We start from the raw sequence: 20,206 nt of genomic DNA on the forward strand, positions 1-20,206 counted from the left end.
GGGTGGTACCAGTGGAGTGGTGAAAAGTAGTCCGATTTTGAATATATTTTGAACATGGAGCGAATAATATTTCTTGAGTGATTGGATGTGGGGGTGTGAACAAAAGAAGGCAGACAGGGATGACTCCAAGGTTTTTGGCCTGAGCAATTGGAAGGATGGAATTGCCATTAACAGAAATGGGGAAGGCTAATAGTGGAGAGGTAGTGCGTGGGAAAATTCGAGTTCAGTTTAAAAATTTTTTTTTTAATTTATTTTTTTTCCCCCAAAGGCCCAGTAGATAGTTGTATGTCACTGCTACACATCCTTCTAGTTGCTGTATGTGGGACGCGGCCTCAGCATGGCCGGAGAAGCGGTGCGTCGGTGCGCGCCTGGGATCTGAACCCCAGGCCGCCAGCAGCGGAGCGTGTGCACCTAACCGCTAAGCCACGGGGCCGGCCCATCGAGTTCAGTTTTAAACATGTTAAGTCTATTAGTTGGAAATTTTCAAACATACACGAAAGTAGAGAGCTTAGTTCAGTGAGGCCCATCACAGCTTCATCAGCTACCATATCCTTTTTTCACTCAGGTATTTTAAAACAAATCCTGGGCAACACAGAATGTTACCCAGAAGTACCCACATATATCTCTAACAGATCAGAACTTCTGTTTTTGTTTTTAACAAAACCACAGTACTTCACTAAGACTTGTCTGAATTTAGGGAAATACAGTATTGTATTTTAAAATAGGGATGTTTTTCTAAAATATGAACTAGGGAGAATTACCTTATGAAAGAATTATTTTTTTAAAACAATTGGTTAAATAATAGCTTGAAATACCATGCTTATCTGGGACATAAACAGTTTGATGCAGAGAAATGAAATATACATCCAAACTTCTAGGCTATTGCATAAAACCTAAAATGAATCATTTTATGAGGAAGCATAATAAGAAAACGTGTTCCTATCCTTGGGAGCATACAATCTAAATGATTAGAAATATGTAAGAAATTTTACATCTAGCACATTGTACAAAGTGCTGAGAGGATTTGAAGTGAACGGTCTGAGTAGTGTCTGGAATTCAGAGAATGTCTGGAAAGTTGGAGGATTTGTGCCTGTGTTTGGTTTTGCATGTGTATGAGCATATATGTATACTTTTTGGGGGGAGAGGGAGCTTAAAATGTTCAAACATATAAAAGTAGAGAGAATGGCATAATAAACCCCCATACCCTGAGACCATGGACTTAGCTGTTATCAACATTTTGCCACACTGGTTCTACCTATTCTTTTTTTTTTTTTTTTTAAACCAGAGCATTTATTGTGTGGCTAAGCATTGAAATCCTTAAGATGAACTGGATGCTGCAACAGCTGCCCCCTTGGGTTTAGGTGTTCCTTCACGGAATCCATGTCTGAATCTGGTATACATTCGACCGGAACTGATGGTATGCCGTCCTTGAGCCTTGACACTCCAGTTACACTTTCTCTTCCTCTTGGCAGGGTAGCCACATTTGTCACAGGTTGACTTCTGAAGGTGGCAGGTCTTAGGGCCACAGTGGTGGCACAATGTGTGCATCTTAGACGCTTTCCAAATGACAAGGTTCCCTTTGCATCTCACTTCTGCAGCCGAGGCCAAAGAGACGGGAAGTGCTACCTATTCGTTTTTAAATTTTGTCATTGCTATAGTTTAACAAAGCATTCTATTTTGAAATAATTTAAAATTTAAAGAAAAGTTGTAAGAAGAATAGTACAAAGAACTCCCATATACTCCTCACCCAGATTCAGTAATTGTTAACATTTTGCCACAATTAGTTTTACCATATTTTTCTGAACCATTTGAGAGTAAGTTGTAAATATCATGCCCTTTTACCTTTAAATACTTAAGTGGGAATTTCTTAAGATCAAGGATATTGACTTATATAACCACAGTATAATTAACAAAATCAGGAAATTTAACATGGATATAATACTATTAACTAATCTACAGCCCATATTCCAATATTGCCAATTGTTCCAATAATGTTTTTATATCAATTTTTTTTTCTGGTCCAGGATCCAACCCAAAATCATGCTTTGTGTTTGGTTGTGATGTCTCTTTAGCCTCTAATCTAGAATCATTCCTCATCCTTTCTTTGTCTTGTATGACACTGATTGACATTTTGAAGAGTACAGGCCAATTTGAGTATATCTGATGTTTCTTTGTGATTTGATTCAGGTTATACATCTTTAGCAGAAATAGTATATAAGTGATGATATGTCTTGTTAGTACATCATCTCTGGAGGCTGATGATGGTGCTTTTTCCCATTATTGGTGAAGTTACCTCTGATCACTTGGTTAAGGTGGGCTGGGAAGATCTCTGTTGCTGTAGGTTTTGTTGTATTTTTTTTTAAATAGACTATATATTTTAGAACAGTTTTAGATTTACAGAAAAATTGAGCAGATAGCACAGAGAGTTCATATATTATACCCCACGCCTACACAGTTTCCCTGTCATTAACATCTTACATTATTATGATACATTTGTTACACTTAATGAACCAATATGGATAATATTATTAAACTAAAGCCTGTATTTTATTCAGATTGCCTTAGTTTTTACCTGATGTCCTTTTTCTGTTCTAAGATCTCATTACACATTACATTTAGTTGTCTCCTTACACTCCTCTGGCTGTAACAGTTTCTCAGAAGTTTCTTGTTTTCGACGCCCTTCACAATTTTGAGAAGTACTGGCCAGGTATTTTGTAGGATGCCCTTCTGTTGGAATTTGTCTGATGTTTCTCATGATTAGACTGGACTTATGGGTTTCGGGGAGGAAGATCACAAAAGTAAAGGGCCATTTTCATCACATATCAAGGGTACATTACTATCTACATGACTCATGACTGTTGATGTTGACCTTGATCACCAAGATGAAGTAGTGTTTGCCAGGTTTTTCTTCTGTTACTCCTTTTGCCTTATCCCACCCCCCTTTCCATACTGTGCTCTTGGGAAAGAAGTCACTCTGCACAGCCCACACTTAAGGAATTGGGGGTTATGCTCCCCTCCTTTAGGGCAGAGTATCTACATAATTTATTTGGAATTCTTCTGCACAGGAGAGTTGTCTCTACCACATTTATGAACACATTCAACCATTTATTTATACCAGGGACCCGTGGATATTTGTTTTATACTTTGGGTTATAAACCACTACTACTTTATTTAATTTTGTTGTTCAGATTGTTCCAGCTTTGTTCACTGGGAGTTCTTTCGGTTAGCTCCTGTGACATACTCTCACCAATATGGGTTATGTTTTGTTTAGTTTTTTTTTTAGAACACTTGCTTTATTTCTGGTACTGCAAGATACTTTGGCTCATCTTGTATACTTCCTGTCCTAGTCCTAGAATCAGCCATTTCTCCAAGGAGCCCTGGTTCCTTTTAATGGAGAATGGTATTAGAAACTAAGCCCTGGGTGCTAGGTGTGCTCATTGCTACTGGGGTGTTTGCTGTAGTATTTTAAAGCAAAACTAAATCCCTGGCATCATGTCATTTAATTCCAAAAAACATCTGTATGTGTGTAAAAAATGAGGGTACTTTCTTAAATAACTAAAATGTCAAAATAGCCTGTGGCTGCCCCAACAAATTACCATAAACTTAGTGGCTTAAAACAACAGAAGTTTATTCTCTCACAGTTCTGGAGGCCAGAAGTCTGAAATCAGGCTGTCTGAAGGACCCCATTCCCTCAGAAGGCTGTAGAGGAGAATCATTCCTTGCTTCTTCCACCTTCTGGAAGGAACATCCCAGGCATTCCTTGGCTGGGATCCATATCACTCCAATCTCTGCCTTCTATTTTTTTTTTTTTTTTTGTGAGGAAGATCAGCCCTGAGCTATGTCAGGGGAAGAGGGAGAATCTCCCTCTGCCCTTTCCCTTAAGGTTCTTCTGGCTGGCCAAATAATCAACAAGACAGGTTAGCAGGAGAAAATAATACCAAGTTTAATAACATGTATACATGGGAGAAAGCAGGGACACTGCGTTTCTCAACACAATAGCAGAAATTCTCGTCTTAAATATCATTTTCAGCCAATGACAAAGGAGGATTTTGGGGGTGGGGGAGTCAGTTACAGGAGATTACCACTAAAGCACAGTAAACAAGAGTAAGGTTTATTATACAGCCCCAAGGCCTCATCTTCCACATTGATAAGTTACTAGAAATGAGCTCACCCCTCCTTTTTCTCAATACAGAGAGGGAGATACTTTTACAAATGGAGACTTCCCTTGTAAATGATTGTCTGACAACTCCTCCCAGGGCCGTCCAAAGAATGTGGCCAGAGAGACAGGACTCCCGATAAGATGGGCTTGTTAGTGCCTTTTCTATTGTAACCTCTATCCTAAATTATCTTTTATAGCAGTCATGATAATAACCCCTTCCTAAAACAGATTTTTTGGTTTTAAATTCTTTAGGCAGTTTGGGAGGGGAAACTCAAATATTTTTCCTGAGCTCTCTGAGTCCTTATTGTCTTCAGCTCGAAATAATCCGCATACCAGAGTGGTGCTTCCTGGGGCAGCTTGCCCTGAGCACCATCAGCTAACATCCAATGCCAATCTTCCTCTTTTTTTTTTGCTGAGGAATATTGGCCCTGGGCTAACATCCGTGCCCATCTTCCTCTACTTTATGTGGGACGCCACCACAGCATGGCTTGACAAGCGGTGCGTCAGTGCGCACCCCGGATCCGAACCTGCGAACCCCGGGCTGCCGAAGCGGAGTGCGTGCGCACTTAACCGCTGCGTCACCAGGCTGGCCCCTAATCTCTGCCTTCTTGATCACACTGCCTCCTCTTTGCTGAGTCTTCTGTGCCTGTCACGTCTCCCTCTGCCTCCCTGAGGACACTTGTCATTGGATTCATGGCCCACCCAAATAATCCAGGAAAATTCCTAATCCTCTCAAAATCTTTAATCACATCGTTTGCCATATAAAGTAATATTTGCAGGTTCCTGGAGTTAGGATGTGGATATGTTTTTTTTTTTGGTGGGGGGCCCCATTCAGTCTACTACAATAATTAACAAAATTAATAATGGTTTCTTAACATTGTCTATGTTCTTAATGTCCCAGCCTGTATTCAGATTTCTCCATTGTCTCAAAAATATCTTTTTACAGTTGGTTGGTTTGAATCAGGATCCAAACAAGGTCCACTCATTACATTTGATTTGGTCTCTTAAGTCTCTTATAATCTAGAACACTTCACTCTTTTTTTATCCTCTAAAATTGTTAAAGAAAGAGGTCATTCATCTGCAAATTGGCCCACATTTGGTTTGTCTGATTGCTTTCTGGTGGTATTATTTAATTGTTTCCCTCTATTTCCTATAGACTGGAAGTTGGAGCCAAAAGCTTGATTAGATTCAGAGTAAACCTTTTATTTTTTGACATAAATACACTTCTAAATATTACTGTGCAGTTCAAATAGCATCCTAACGGGAGACATAATTTATAGCTGTCGCACGTTTCATGATCTAAGATTGATTAAAATATCCAGGTGATGGCAGACATCCTTCCAGTGCAGAATTCCCCCGTCAATCCTCTAATGGTTTTAACATCCATCAACGACTTGCCTAAAACATTTATTTAGCATCCCTACTTTGGCCCAGATTATTTTCATTAGGTTAGTTTCATCTTTTCTTGTCCCCTTTATTTCTGTAGCCGGCTGTTTAGAAAACATCTTTTCACCCTCCAGCTCTCTTTAGATCTCCATTAGGTCTAGGGACGTCTGACACTGAGGGGACACGATCTGTCTTGCCTGGGGAGATGATGAATTGGGTCAATGTTTCCCAAAGGTCACACGTGAAGCCCATAAAGCAGGTGGTTGTAGTTGTACCCTGTTGGGAGGGTGGGGGTTAGAGGAAGGTGGGTGGGAGGGAAGCACTGCGCACCTGGCGATCTCCTCTTTCCTGAGGTCAAACTCAAAGGCTTTTACTGGAAAGAATTAGTAAGAAAACTCTTGAACAAAGGCTGAGCTCTTTGATTTCAGAGGAGCGAATTAAGGCACGGCCAAAGAAAGAGTTCATCGGTGTTAGGTGGAATCAGAGTAGAAAAAGTCCTGGAGTCCCTGAACAGAGCCTGTCAGGGATTTAACCTTGGGACTACATCTCCCAGAATTCCGCTCTCCGAGTCCCACCCACCCTTAAGCGACTGCGCGTGCGCGAGGCGGCTGACGGCCTGCCCTCCCAGGCCCCACAACCCTCGAGATTGCGCGCGCCTGCCTCCCTCCCGCCCCTTCCAGGCCCTCGGTCCGTCCGCTGGGGGCGCGCGCAGTGCGTGGCAGGCGACAGCGGCGCCGGCGGCTGGGAGCGCGGGTCGCGTGGTGGTGCGTGGTTGCTAGGGGCGCTTGAGGCCGCCCGCTCGCCCATTAGGCCAAGGGAGGAAGCAGCGCGGAGCCGGCGCCGAGCCGGGCGAAGCTGGGTCTGTTAGGTGAGTGTGGCCGCGGAGCTGGAGGAACGACCCTCCGCCGGCCCGACTGTCCCGCCCCTCCCTCCGCCCGGGTCCTTTCGCGCGTGTCCCCAGCCTCCCGGGCGCTCCCGCCGCAGCCCCGCTTCCTGCCCGCCAACACGCTGTCCCCTGGGGGCCAGGGGGCCGCGGCCTTCTACCTGGCCAGGACTTGGCGCCTCCTCGGCTCCTTCTCCTCCTCGGCCACGCCCCGTGAATTTAGCCGGCCCGCCCCTGGTGCCCGGACCCTGCAGCATCCCCGCGCCCTGGGCCTCCGTGCCTCCTCTTTCCCGCCGCGCTGCGCTTTAAACTCGCCTCGCTTGGGTGTGAGCCCAAGCTTGAGGCTTCATGGCTGAATTTAACATGGATATCTACTTTTTTACTTCCCCATCACAGTATCTATAAACACTTTCCTAAACTATAGAGATTCAAACAAGATCTGAGATCCTGTGGAATTTAACTCTTCATTTACTCATCCATCCATTCCTTCATTTAATCATTCAATAATTTTTAATCAACATCGATAAATGGTTAACGAGCGAGGGCACTGGAAGGCGCTGGAGGGATACAGTGGTGAACAAGATAGGCGTGTTCTCTGGAGCTTGTATCTAGGGGAGGTTTTAATCAAGTAAACAAGCATTTGTCATACTGTGTGGTGTGTGCTCTGATAGAAGATTAGAAAGATATTTAAGCCCGATTTACTTGGAAAACTATTATCCTCATTCCCTGGTCTTCAAATTCCCATTCTGGATCTGGAAAATTTTTAATCCTTTATGGAGTCATCTCTGCTCTCCCAGATGCTGCAGATCACATCTTCCTTAGCTTCAGCATCTGTTGGTGTAGCCAATCAACGAGTAGCTGGGGGACCCTTTGGGACAGTGTTTCATCCCATCCTTCATTTCTTGCAATAAATACTGAGACAATGTTTGCATAAAAACCATCCTCTTGTTGCCTAGAAAGTTACTGGCTGCTTATTGATTGGACGGAATGGAACCTTGAAAAATTATCAAGTGTTTTCTGGGAATAAAGAGGTGAGAGGACGCTCCAGGTAACAAAGCAGCTCTAGAAAAGATACAGCAAGGCCCGAAAAGAGAACAGTTTGACAGACCTGAGCTGGGTTTGGAGGGAGCCATCCAGTGACAAATAGGAAGAGGGGAATGAATAGGGGTTAGATCACAAAGGGCTTTGGATGCTTTGCTAAAGAGTTAGAACTATATCCTCCAGAAGAGGGTTTTCAAGCGGGGTGACCTGGGACCAAGACCTGCACATGTACCTTTAGAAGAATCAGTTTCTAGATCCTCAGCTTACAAATGAACTCTTCTAAAACTGACCTGACAAAAAACGCTTCCCAAATTTTACTGTAAGTGTTTTATCCTGAGTGTAAAAACCTCAGGTTGCCAAATGGAATATTTTGGAAATAGTGATTTCAGGGAGGCCTCGTTTGGTGATTGTTACCTCTAAAACCCAGAAGGCTTCCTGTCTTCCCCTGTCTAATACACATTGCTGTTAGGGTGAAGCTTGTTCCTTGTTAGAATATTCTGAATTCAGAAGAGCACAACAGTTAAATGAGACTGGAATGTTTTTTGGGACCATGGGTTTTTTAAGCTATGTTGGCTAAAACTTGCACAAAAACTTTTAGAAGAGATTTCCTTTGGGTGTGTGTTATTCAGTAAGATAGTTAAGACTTATTTTATCAGATCAAATCATGAAATGTTTATTCCAATTGCAGTTAGTCCTTAACTTCATTTTATAAAATATTTAATATTTTCTCCCTCCTCTTAACAAAAAAATAAACTTGCTTAAACTTGGGATGAAAATTTTAGAATTCAGCTTTAAGATGCCCAAGGAATACATGATTTAAAAAATTTCTTTGAGGATGCAGTAAAACCATTTGAAGAGTATATTGCAGGAAAACCATGGAAAGATAATTAGCAGGAAAATAACATCAGGTTTCTGTCTGAGATGACTGTAGTGTTGGGATGTGGGTTGAATAGAAAGGGTTTCAGGCTGGAGGCAGGGGAACCAGTGAGAAAACTAGAGACCACGCTAGAGCTGATGATTGCTTTATGGTGGTTGCAGTGGGAATGGAGAGGGTTTAGAGAGATGTTAAAGATGGTAGACTGGACAAAACCTGGTGGCAAAGTAGATGCAGGGTAAGAGGGACAAGGGGCAGTCTGGAATAATCCTCGGTTTCTGACTTTAGTCCCAGGTGTGTGGTGATGAGAAGGAGCTATTAGGAGGAGGGGCAGCTTTGAGGAGAAAGATGAAGGAGTTACACTTGGGACATGCTGACTTGAAGTCCCTGCAGCGCATCCAGGTAGAAGGGCCCAGAAGGTCGTTTTGTAGGCCTGGAGCTCATGGCAGAGGTCTGGGTGATGATAGAAAGTTGAGAAGGTAGGAGGTGGCGGAGGTCATGGGGTGGAAGCGGCTGCTCTGGGAGAGTTTGTGGTGAGAATTTTAGCTGCCATTTATTGAGTGCGTACTGTGTGCCAGGCAAAGTGAGAAGGCCGAGCTCAGAGGATTACCAGTGCTGAAAGAGTGGGGAGAGGAGAAGGGGTGGAACGAGGCGGGCAGAGGATTTATAACCATATACAAAAATGAATCTGTAAATGAAGAGTTATCATTTGCTGAAAAACTACGTAGATGAAGCTTTAAATTCAGGGTCTGATCTTAGCATAAAGGGTTCAGTTCAGCTTCCCCGCTAGATTTCTTCTATGACCTTGGAATTGTCTGATCGTAGGCTCCTTGGTTTTTAGCATGGGATCAGGTGCTGTGGTCTATCAGTGAAATGCAGAGAAAAATTTTCTTTAATGCTCCAAACTTCTCACCCTCTCTTCTGGCAGAACTGGAAAGCCAGAGCTGGCATTTTGGAACAAATACTAATTTGTGAGAGTGCTGATTTCTCTTAGGCCCTGAAATACAAAGGACCTTTTCCTTAGGAACCTTGTGGATATCCTGGACAGGCAGTGCTGTTCTAGACCAGAGGTTCTTAGACATTTTGGTCGTAGGACTCCTTTATGCCCTTCAAAAGCTCTTTGGGGTCTTCAATATATATATGTATATTTTTGATGAGGAAGATTGGCCCTAAGCTAACATCTCTGCCAGTCTTCCTCTGTTTTGTATGTGGAACACCGCCACAGCATGGTTTCGTGAGCAGTGTGTAGGTTTGCACCTGGGATCCGAACCCACAAACCCCAGGCCACGGAAGTGGAGCGGGCGAACTTAACCACTATGCCACTGGGCCAGCCACTTCAATATATTTTTTCATTTGGGATGTCTGTCTATCTGTCTTGATATTTACCATATTAGTAATGGAAATATTTATTAATTCATTTTTTTTTAAGAGTGTTTATTTATTTATTTTTTCCCCCAAAGCCCCAGTAGATAGTTATATGTCACAGCTGCACATCCTTCCAGTTGCTGTATGTGGGACGCGGCCTCAGCATGGCCGGACCAGCGGTACGTTGGTGCGCACCCGGGATCTGAACCCGGGCCACCAGCAGCGGAGCGCGCGCACTCAACCGCCAAGCCACGGGGCCGGCCCTATTAATTCATTTAGAAATAATGATAAACCCATTACAAGTTAACATAAGTAGCTTTTTTTTTTTTTGAGGAAGATTGGCCCTGAGCTAACATCTGTGCCAGTCTTCCTCTCTTTTGTATATGGGATGCTGCCACAGCGTGGCATGGCAAGTGGTGTGTATGTCTGCGGCCGAGATCCGAACCCGCGAACCCTGGGCTGCCAAAGCCAAGTGCGCAAACTTAACCGCTACGCCACCGGACTGGCCCATAAGTAGCATTTGTTAAATGAAAAATGCTGTTGTTTCAAAAAGACCAATGAGAAGAGTGACCTTGTTTTTGCAAATCTCTTTAACGTCTGGCTTAATAGAAGACAGCTGGCTTTTCTTATCTACTACATTCGACTGATTGTGATGTGTTGTTTTGGTTGAATTATGAAGAAAATCCAGCCTCACACAGATATTTGGTTGGAAAAGGGAGGAGTATTTTTTTGTGTGTGTGAGGAAGATCAGCCCTGCCAGTCCTCTTTTTGCTCAGGAAGACTGGCCCTGGGCTAACATCCGTGCAGATCTTCCTCCACTTTACATGGGACACCGCCACAGCATGGCCTGACAAGCTGTGCGTCGGTGTGCGCCCGGGATCCGAACCCAGGCCGCCAGCAGCAGAACGCGCGCACTTAACTGCTATGCCACGGGGCCGGCCCCAAGGGAGGACTATTTTATTGCCTTTTCAGATAATTGTGGCTATTCTTCTTTGGTACTACGCAAACTTATCAAGGGGTGGTTTTGTGAAGGTTAGTAGCAATGTGGATCTGAAATATCAGTGAACTTTTCATAGTTTGTTACATTAAGAGCCGTTGGCCTATCTCATACCTTGAACCAGGTCTTTTTACCCGTGGGTGATTCCGTAACATTGTGTGATAGGTGTTTGGAAAACATTGGTTCACTGAGTTATGCAGATCTTCCAAATGTTGCTACATTTTATTATACAGTATCCAAAAAATCTTATCCACATTATCCCCAGACTCGCAAAACGGTTAGGCATTGGGAAGTGTAAGTATGGTCAAGCCATGGTGGCAGATACAGTTTTGTCAAAATTCTTATTTTCTCTTGGAAGCTCCAATTTTATCGTGGGCAACAAAGACTGTCAAGTTGTTTTCCTTGAAGTGACAGGTGTACTTTGTTTCATTTTCTAGAAAATGTCTGCCAGATACCAAAGTCTGAATGACCATCGCTTGTGTTTTCCTTCATTCTTTCAAGTACGCATGGTGTTCCACAGAAAAGTCTTGCAATTCAAACAATCACACAAGTGCTGTACTTAGAGACAACCCCCATCTTCTCTACGCCACATAAATGTTTTATATGTACTTATCATTTTGTCACATAGAATATTAAACAGGTGTACTCAAGGATTGAGATTTAATGCAATTTTTACTGCGTCATCAAGGACATCCTTAAGTCAGGCTGGCATCTGTTCTTTCACTGTGCGGTGAAGAACTGTGTGGCGGCGAAGGATCTGTCTTAGTGCCAGTGTCTCCATTCCTGCTCAGGCACCAGCAGTGGGACCTACAATTGCTTTTGCACCATCAGTGGAAAGATCAGCACAATAAAAAAGGCAAATCACGTCTTAGTTTTGTTATGAAGATAGTTTCACCCAGCAGAACCCCTGGAAGGCTCTCAGGGTTCCTTCAGGGCCTGTGGACCATTGTTTGAGGGTCACTGCTCCAGAGCTTAGCTGAGGAGGAGGAAGAAAGATGTTCCTTTCTGAAGCTGATAAAGGTCAAGGCTTTAGGAGAGCTAGTCACTTAGTTATGTTAAACCTTCAGCGGTTTTCACTTTTCCGGAATTTGTGGATTTGCCTCCCTCAGCTCTAGCCACTGTAAGCTGTATTTCCCCGCAGGTTAGCCAACTCCTTTTGCATTATGGAACTGTGTTCTAGAACAGCTGCCTATTGTAACTGTGCTGCTGCCCCTCCCTCCTCTCTAGGGCTGGGGCATTGACCTTCCTTTCTCAGTAGGGCTCAAGTTCATTGCTCCTCCAACTTTCTTTAGGGAGATGTAGCTTGAGATTGATCTCATAAGAGAAAATGGGCCTGATTCCTACATTCCTCCCCATTCTATTTGGTTCCAGGTAACTCAGTTCTATCTTCTAACATAACAATTGAGCAATTAAAATAATCTCATCAGAGACCTTGTGAATTGTAGACTCGAACCATTTCTGACGTGCTGAGTTCCCCTGGTGACCAAGGGAACACTTAGAGGAGGAAGAGGAAACGGCAGATCCCGATAGTCACACACTGTAATATAGGACAGTGATTTAATCAGCGGGTAATGAAGAGTTGCTTTCTGTGGAAAGAGATACCTTGTAAAAAGTTGGTCTGGGCCTGGCCCCTGGAGACTTGATGGTGTGAGACATCAGCTATAGATTTTCTAGAATAGGCTGCTTATCGTTCACTCTCGCTTAAGGAGGAAACTGGAGGCAAAATTACCCCCACGAAAAGTGGAAGGTGAAACGAGATAGGCAGTTTGTGGACACTGTGTGAAGATGACAAAGCAGGCTGTTGAGATTCCCGAGGCTGGATACTTTAGAAGGGGAGAGGCCGGAGCCAGGGACATCAGTCAGGATGCTGTTGCAACAGTCCTGTACTTGTTGAGAGGGTAGAGGATTAGGGAGTGGGTGAGCCAGCCGTGCAAGAAGGAAGGGATGTTTCAGGCCGTTTAGTTTCTCTTTAGAATGCTCTGCAGTTCTTACCCTTCCTTTCTTATCCCTTTAGTCAGTTTTTTTTGGGGTTTCATTTTTAATGGCTTTATGGAGCTGTAACTGACATTGAACTTATTCATCAATTGTTTTTTAAACTTTGTTCCAGGAAGGCTTAGTGCCCCTGAAGTTGTTGGAGGAGGAGACTTGGGCAGTATTGCTTAGGAGGAGGCCAAACAGGGCAGTGATCTTCCCCCTTCTACCAGAATAGCTCTGTTACCACACCAGGTCCGTTTTTGCCCGCCGCCCAGAAAGCCAATCACCAGGACAACGAGATTGCAGGGAGAGAGGGTTTAATCACAAGGCAGCCAAGTGAGGAAAACGGGAGAACAAGTCTCAAATCCGCCTCCCCGAAAATAGGGACTCAGGGCTATTTATGGGGAAGGGGGCAAGGTGGTCTGAAATGATTGGAGGTGAGGAGAGATGAGGGAATTGATGATCTGCGCAAGCATAGTCAGACTTCATGCCTCTTCGAAGGACACGTCTTCACAGAGTGGTGGTATTAGCATGCCCTGAGGGTGGAGTTCCAACCTCTTGCTGTCAAAAGGGCCCAGTTGATGGGTTGGTGGTCTCAATGCGGCCCAAAGTGGACAAGGGGTTCAGGTCCTGAAAAAAATAGCTCAAACACCCATTACCATGGTGACACAGGCTCCAGGGAGATGTCATCTATAGGAACCTAGTGGCAGTCAGGTAGCATATTGCCCAAACAGCACAGTTAACAATGGGTAAGTTTATCAAGCAGATTTAAGTCCTCGCCTTCCATTCTGATAAGTTTCTAGGTAAGGCCACCCCCCCCCCCCCTTCCTGGTACAGGGAAGAAAATGCCTTTACAAATGGAGATGTCTTTACATCTTTCTTTACAAATGTAAATGTCTCTCATAAAGGGTAACTAGAACTAAGAATGGGCTTAGCACGACCCACCCAGGTACCCGGAGATGTCTATGGTAATGGCCTTTTCTAGGGGCAGGCCTCCCATTCCAAACTCCTTTGGTCAGTTAGTAGGGGTGGGGGTCAAAATGTCATTCAGGCAGAGACATATTTTGAGTTGGCAAATTCCGGTCCCCCATAGTTACTAGCTGCTGAATCATCAATGGCTGTTTGCTGGTTTCAGCTCTGCATTTGTCTGTTAGAGATAACACAGGGATCCCCTATAGAAACCATCATGGAGCTTGTGAGGCATATCCGTGTGAAAAGAGCACAGTGGTAAATGATAGGCTTTGCAAAGTATCAAATTAGAGGAATAAATACCCAGCAGATATTCATGGGTAGGGCTGGACTTGAGCAGGCCTGGAAAAGGTAGATAAAATATGAAAGAATTCAGAAGGAAGAGGCTTAGTGGAGTAAAGGCCTGCAGTCAGGTTTGAAAGGTTTACTCCAGTTTAGTGTAAGACAGCACAGTTCGTGTAGCAGTGTTCAAGGTGGAAGGAAATGGAAATAAGCCGTAGAAAAAGACTGAAGCCAGACTATGAGGTCTTTCAACCTGTCAGGGAAGAGGGAGAATCCTCCTCCGCCCTTTCCCTCAAGGTTCTTATGGCTGGCCAAATAATTAAAAAGACAGGTTAGCAGGAGAAAATAACACCAAGTTTAATAACGTGTATACATGGGAGAAACCAGGGAAACTGAGTTTCTTAACACAATGGCAGAGATTCTCATCTTAAATACTATCTTCAGCTAAAGACAAAGGAGGATGTTGGGGGTGGGTGGTGTTTTGGGGTTTCAGAGGAGAAGAAGACAATTTACATGAAGAAGGAAATGTAAACGGTTGTCAGACAATGCTTTGCAGGGCCACCTATAGAGAATGTGGCCGGAGAGTCAGGAATTATAGTAATCAAGAGTATGTAGGGGGCCGGCCCCGTGGCTTAGCAGTTAAGTGCGCGTGCTCCGCTACTGGTGGCCCGGGTTCGGATCCCAGGCGTGCACTGATGCACCGCTTGTCCGGCCACGCTGAGGCCGCGTCCCACATACAGCAACTAGAAGGATGTGCAACTATGACATACAGCTATCTACTGGGGCTTTGGGGGGAAAAAAAAAAAGTAGGAGGATTGACAATAGATGTTAGCTCAGAGCCGGTCTTCCTCAGCAAAAAGAGGAGGATTGGCATGGATGTTAGCTCAGAGCTGATCTTCCTCACAAAAAAAAAAAAAAAAGTATGTAGGGCTGGACCCGTGGCTTAGTGATTAAGTGCGCGCGCTCCGCTGCTGGCGACCCGGGTTTGGATCCCGGGCGTGCACCGGCGCAGTGCTTCTCCGGCCATGCTGAGGCTGTGTCCCACATACAGCAACTAGAAGGATGTGCAACTATGACATACAACTATGTACTGGGGCTTTGGGGAAAACAAAAAAGGAGGAGGATTGACAATAGATGTTAGCTCAGAGCCGGTCTTCCTCAGCAAAAAAAAGAGGAGGATTAGCATGGATGTTAGCTTAGGGCTGATCTCCCTTACAAAAAAAAAAAGAAAAGAGAGTATGTAGATTTAAGTCTTCTTCCGTCCTGATAAGAGTTTTCACAGATAAAGTCATCTCCCCCTCTTCCCACTGCACAGAGGGAGATACCTTTACAAATATAAATATTTGGTAAACAGAACTTTGTTAAGAATGGGCTTAACGAGGACCCTGCCAGTCTGTCTACACCCAGAGTTAAATTCCTTTAGGCAGTTTGGGGGAGGTCAAATGTCCCTCAGAGAAAATAATCAAGGTAAAGAGATATATTTCAGGGTGGCCAATTTTGATGTCCCACAAATTCAAGCTAAGACATCTGGATTTTGTTTATTCACATGAGAAGCATCTGGAATGCTTGTTGAAAATGCAGATTCTTGGGGCTGGCCCGGTGGCGTAGTGGTTAAGTTCGTGTGTTCCACTTCGGCGGCCCGGAGTTTGCAGGTTCGGATCCTGGGCGCGGACCTACGCACCGCTTATCAAGCCATGCTGTGACAGGAGTCCCACATATAAAGTAGAGGAAGATGGGCACGGATGTTAGCCCAGGGCCAGTCTTCCTCAGCAAAAAGAGGAGGATTGGCAACAGAGGTTAGCTCAGGGCTAATCTTCCTCACAAGAAAAAAGCAGATTCCTGGCCCTACCCTAGACCCACTGAATCCTCTCTGAAGGTGGGGCTGGAGAATCTGCACCCCAGGTTATTCTGATGCAGGTGGTTGGTGGGCTGCTGTGATATTTAGTGGGGACTTGGAAAATTTTTGAAAAGGGAGTAACCTCATCAAGTAATATTTGAGCAGAGTTAATCTAGAGGTTGCCTGCAGGATGGAATTAGGAAGGGCAGACCCCGGAGACACAAACTTCCGTCCAGATGCTGTTGCAGTAGTCCAGATCTGGGGTGGTGGTGGGAATAGGAGGAGGAAGTATGCTGTGGAGAAAGAATCTCTTAAGTGTTGTGACGGGTTTGGCTTTGGAGAATAAGGGAAAGGAAGAAGTCAGAAGTGACTTAAGTTTCCCTCTTTGGTGACTGAGAGAAAGAAGGTTCCACTGAAAGAAATTGGAAGGTCAAGAGTGCAGAGCTAGTTTGACAAGCTAGGTTGAAGTCATTGGAGAAGCCTCTGGAAAAGATGGAGCAGACAGTTGGTGATGCGGACATGAAGCTTGAGCGAGGTCAGGTCTGAAAAGTCACTGTTCTCCTGCAGATAATAGTTGAGAGCAGATTGGTTTGATATGGGAGAGAGGACAAGAGAGGAGCCGTGGAAGATTTTAGCAGGGGCCTCAGGAGGAGGAAAAGGCACTACAGTATTGAAGGAGTTGGGTGTGGCTGTGGCAGAGTTTCTGCGCTGAGTGAAGAAGCACCAACAAGGCAATGGGGCAGGAGAGGAGCGCCTGTTTAATCTGAAGAGGTCCAACTCGTGGCTTTGCTGGTGTGGGGATCAGAATTGGCCACCCAAAATGTGTCTCTTTGGCATGGGGAATATTTTGGGTTGGTTACTTTTAAAAACTGCAGACCTGGGAGCAGCTCTGAAAAGTAGAAGTTACCCTTTGTAAGAGATATTTACATTTGTAAGGGACATCTCCATCTGTAAAGGCATCTCCCTCTCTGTACCAGGAAGAAGGAAGCAAGGACTTAAATCTGCATAATAACCTTATTCTTGTTTACTGTGCTTTTCTGGTAATCTCCCATAGCTGACACCCCCTACCCACAACATCCTCCTTTGTCTTTACCTGAAGATGCTGTTTAAGATGAAAACCTCCGCCATTTTCGCGAGTTACCCAGTTTTTCCTGGGTCTCTCCCGTGTATACATGTTATAAAGCTTTGTTTGATTTTCTCTTGTTATTCTGTCTCATGTCGGTTTAATTCATACTCCAGCCAGAAGGACCCAGAATGGGTGGAGGATAGTCTTCCTCCCCTACACTGGTCATACCTGTTGTAGGTACGTTTGTTTCTTCAGCAAATATTTAATGAGCCCTGATTACGTTTCCAGAGCTGGGCATACACTGTGTGAACAGAGTCCCAGTTCTCAAAGAGCTTTCATTCTGAACAAGAAGATAGACAAATAGCAAAGGAATGCATAAATGATTGAAGTTTTCATTTTAAACTGTAATTAATATGATTTTTGACTGGGTGATTTATATGTATAGCTCAGAAATTAAAATGGTAGTAAAAGGTATACACAGATAAGTCTCACACCCCATTGGTAACCTTTTTTAAAAAAATCAGTTCTTGCTTATCCTTTCATTGTTTCTTTAGGCATTTATAAGGGAATATTAATGTATAATAATTTTAGATAATGGAGGAGTGAAACAGAGACTAAAACAAGATAACGTGATGGGGAATGACTAGGAGTGGGGCACTATTAATGTAGACAGGGTAGGCTTCTTTGAGGTGGTGATATTAGCTGAAAACCGAGTGAGGGAACTGAGCTGGCCCTTCAGAGATGTGAGTATTTCAGAGGGCACAACAGAGACCCTGGGAACACAGGTGGGAACATGCCTGGTGAGGGGGCAGAATGGCTTTGGATAAGGTCAGAGACATAGGAGTTGGATCATGTAGGCCTTGGAGCCATCAGATGGCTTTTAGCTACATTTTATTTATTTATTTTTTTTGTGAGGAGACCAGCCCTGAGCTAACATCTGCCAATCCTCCTCTTTTTCTGCTGAGGAAGACGGGCCCTGGGCTAACATCCGTGCCCATCTTCCTCCACTTTATATGGGACGCTGCCACAGCATGGCTTGCCAAGCGGTGTGTCGGTGTGAGCCCAAGATCCGAACCGGCGAACCCCGGGCCGCCGCAGCGGAGCGCACGCACTTAACCGCTTGCGCCACCGGGCTGGCCCCTAGCTACATTTTAAAAAGAGCACCATGGCTGCTGTCTGGAGACCAGATTATAAGAAGGGGTAAGAGAAGAAGCAGGGAACCCAGCAGATGAGAGACGATGGTAGCTTGGACTAAGGTAATAACGGTGGAAATGGAGAAGAGTGGATTCAAGGACATATATTTGAAGCTGCAAAGACTTGTTGATGGAGTGAGTGAGCAGAAATGAAGATCTGCTGAGGTCAGGGTGAAATTAATACCACAGGGCATATTGGGATTTCTGTGTTGCATGAACACCCTCCTAGGAACTTAGCCCCTTCTTCCTGGATATTTTTATATTGAAGTCGTCTTTGTGCAATTGGGGACAGCTTATTTCCTGCCCCTGACTCTATGAGATTAATTGACTCTAAAAGGTTAATTAAGTAAGGAATGTGATTGATCCATTCTTGTCTCATTAGTCTTCTTCCCACTTCTCCTAGCATGACTTTACTAAAATCGGACATTCCCATCTAATTTCAAGGAGATTAAAAGATAACATGTTCCCTCCTTGAATAACAGTCATCGTAGAAAACTTTGAGCTTCCCACATTGTCCCCTTGTCCCCTTGACTCTAGCCCTAATGTCCTTCCTCAGCCTCTAGGTTTCTTTAGGTCCCTGTTTCTCAGCTTGCTGCTGACGGCAACTGCAAAACAAGGATCTGTGTTTTGTTGGGCAGTGAGGTTTTCACGTGGAATCAGGTTTAAACAGCATTTCCCTGATAAAAATTGGAGACCCTGCCCCACATTGTGTGTTGATGGCCCCAGAGGAGGTGCTTCTGTTAAGCTTCATCTGCCAGTCTCCGGGGTTTGCCTTCTTCCTTGAACTCCTCTTCAGCCAGAGTTTCCAAGTTCACTGGCAGGTTAGAGCGAGTGTGCTCGGCGGCTAGTTCATATTAAGGTGGCCACCAGTGGCTACGTTGAGAAGACTAGTGTTCAGGTGGGGCCCTTCATACGGCATGTGACCTCAGTTCTTGCACCGAGGGATGACACGTGGGTCCCTCAGGCAAGCCTGCTTCAGGTAGTGGAGCAGGAGTGGGTCTGATTTCAGTGGCTTGAATCACTCCCTGTAGCATCCGTTCCCGCCAGTCTAATTTCTAAGAAAAGTTGATGTTGAGTATTTGCTGCCTGCCTCCTGATCAGAGGAAAACCAAGCTTCCCTTTAAGTCGTGATGACTTTTTTAAAAAAACTTTTTTATTTTGAAATGATTTCAGACTTGCAAAAAAATTGCAAAAATAGCACAAAGAATTCCTCTTGACTCTTTACCCAGATTTATCAAATGTTAATATTTTACCACACTTGCTTTATTATTCATTCATCTGTGAGCTGTGAACTGTTTTTTGAAATGTTTGAGAGTAAGTTGCAGACATGATGCCCTTTTACATCCAAATGTCTCCTAAAACCTTCCTAAGTGTTTCCTAAAACAAGGGTATTCTCTTACATTGCCAAGCATAATGATCAGAATGAAGACATTAACATCGATATAATACCATGTCCTATAATGCTGTCAGCTGACCTACGTTGTTCAGGTGTTGTTAGTTGTCCCGTCCTGTCCTCGATCTGTTTCGGGATCACAGGTTGCATCAGTCGTCATGTCTCTAGTCTCCTTTAGTCTGACTAGTCCCTCAGCCTTTGTCTTGAATGAGCTGGACGCATTTGCGGAGCGCAGAACAATTATTCTGTCGAGTGGCTTTCAGTTTGGCTTTGGCTGATACTTCCTCATGCACTCAGGTGATGTGTTTTTGGCAGGAAATCACAGAAGTGAGACCATGCCCTTCAGTGCATTGTATCATGAGGCACCAGATGTCAACTCGTGCTGTTACTGGTGATGGTAACTTGGGTCACTTGATTAAGGGGGTGGCTACTGGGTTTCTCCACTGTAAAGTGATGGTTTTTCCCTTTGTAATTAATGAATATCTTGTGGAGAGAGATTTTGAGACAATGTAGTTATCTATTTCCCAATAATCTTTCACCCACCAATTTTAGGATCCACTGCTCAGTTTTGCGTGAATCACTTATTACCTTGCTGGTTGCCATTGGTGATTTTCTCTTCTTATTAGTATTAATTCTTAATTGGAATTCTGCCATAGGAAAGAATTGTTCCTCCTCCCCCATTTGTTCGTTCTTTCTTTTATTTATTTATATCATTATGGGTTCGTGGATTCTTGTTTCATTTGATCTGGTAACTCCTTTATTTTGCTGCTCCAACTGTCCTGGATTT

General features: G+C 44.2%; 1 protein-coding gene and 1 pseudogene across 3 annotated transcripts in view; one reads left to right on the top strand and one right to left on the bottom strand.

Annotated features, from left to right (window-relative positions):
* Window positions 1-1,303: 1,303 nt before the first annotated feature.
* Window positions 1,304-6,352, bottom strand: LOC131399248 (large ribosomal subunit protein eL37-like; annotated as a pseudogene).
* Window positions 6,219-20,206, top strand: part of TTLL4 (tubulin tyrosine ligase like 4) — a 37,910-nt gene continuing 23,922 nt past the window's right edge. For 2 of the 3 annotated variants that reach the window (XM_058533012.1, XM_058533013.1), the window contains exon 1: window positions 6,220-6,413. The gene's annotated coding sequence lies outside the window, so the exon portion shown is untranslated. Of the gene's footprint in view, window positions 6,414-20,206 lie in introns of all 3 variants that reach the window. The other variant, XM_058533014.1, reaches the window with a different exon arrangement.

Source organism: Diceros bicornis, chromosome 37 (genome assembly GCF_020826845.1).
Source record: "Diceros bicornis minor isolate mBicDic1 chromosome 37, mDicBic1.mat.cur, whole genome shotgun sequence".
NCBI classification, from domain to species: domain Eukaryota; kingdom Metazoa; phylum Chordata; class Mammalia; order Perissodactyla; family Rhinocerotidae; genus Diceros; species Diceros bicornis.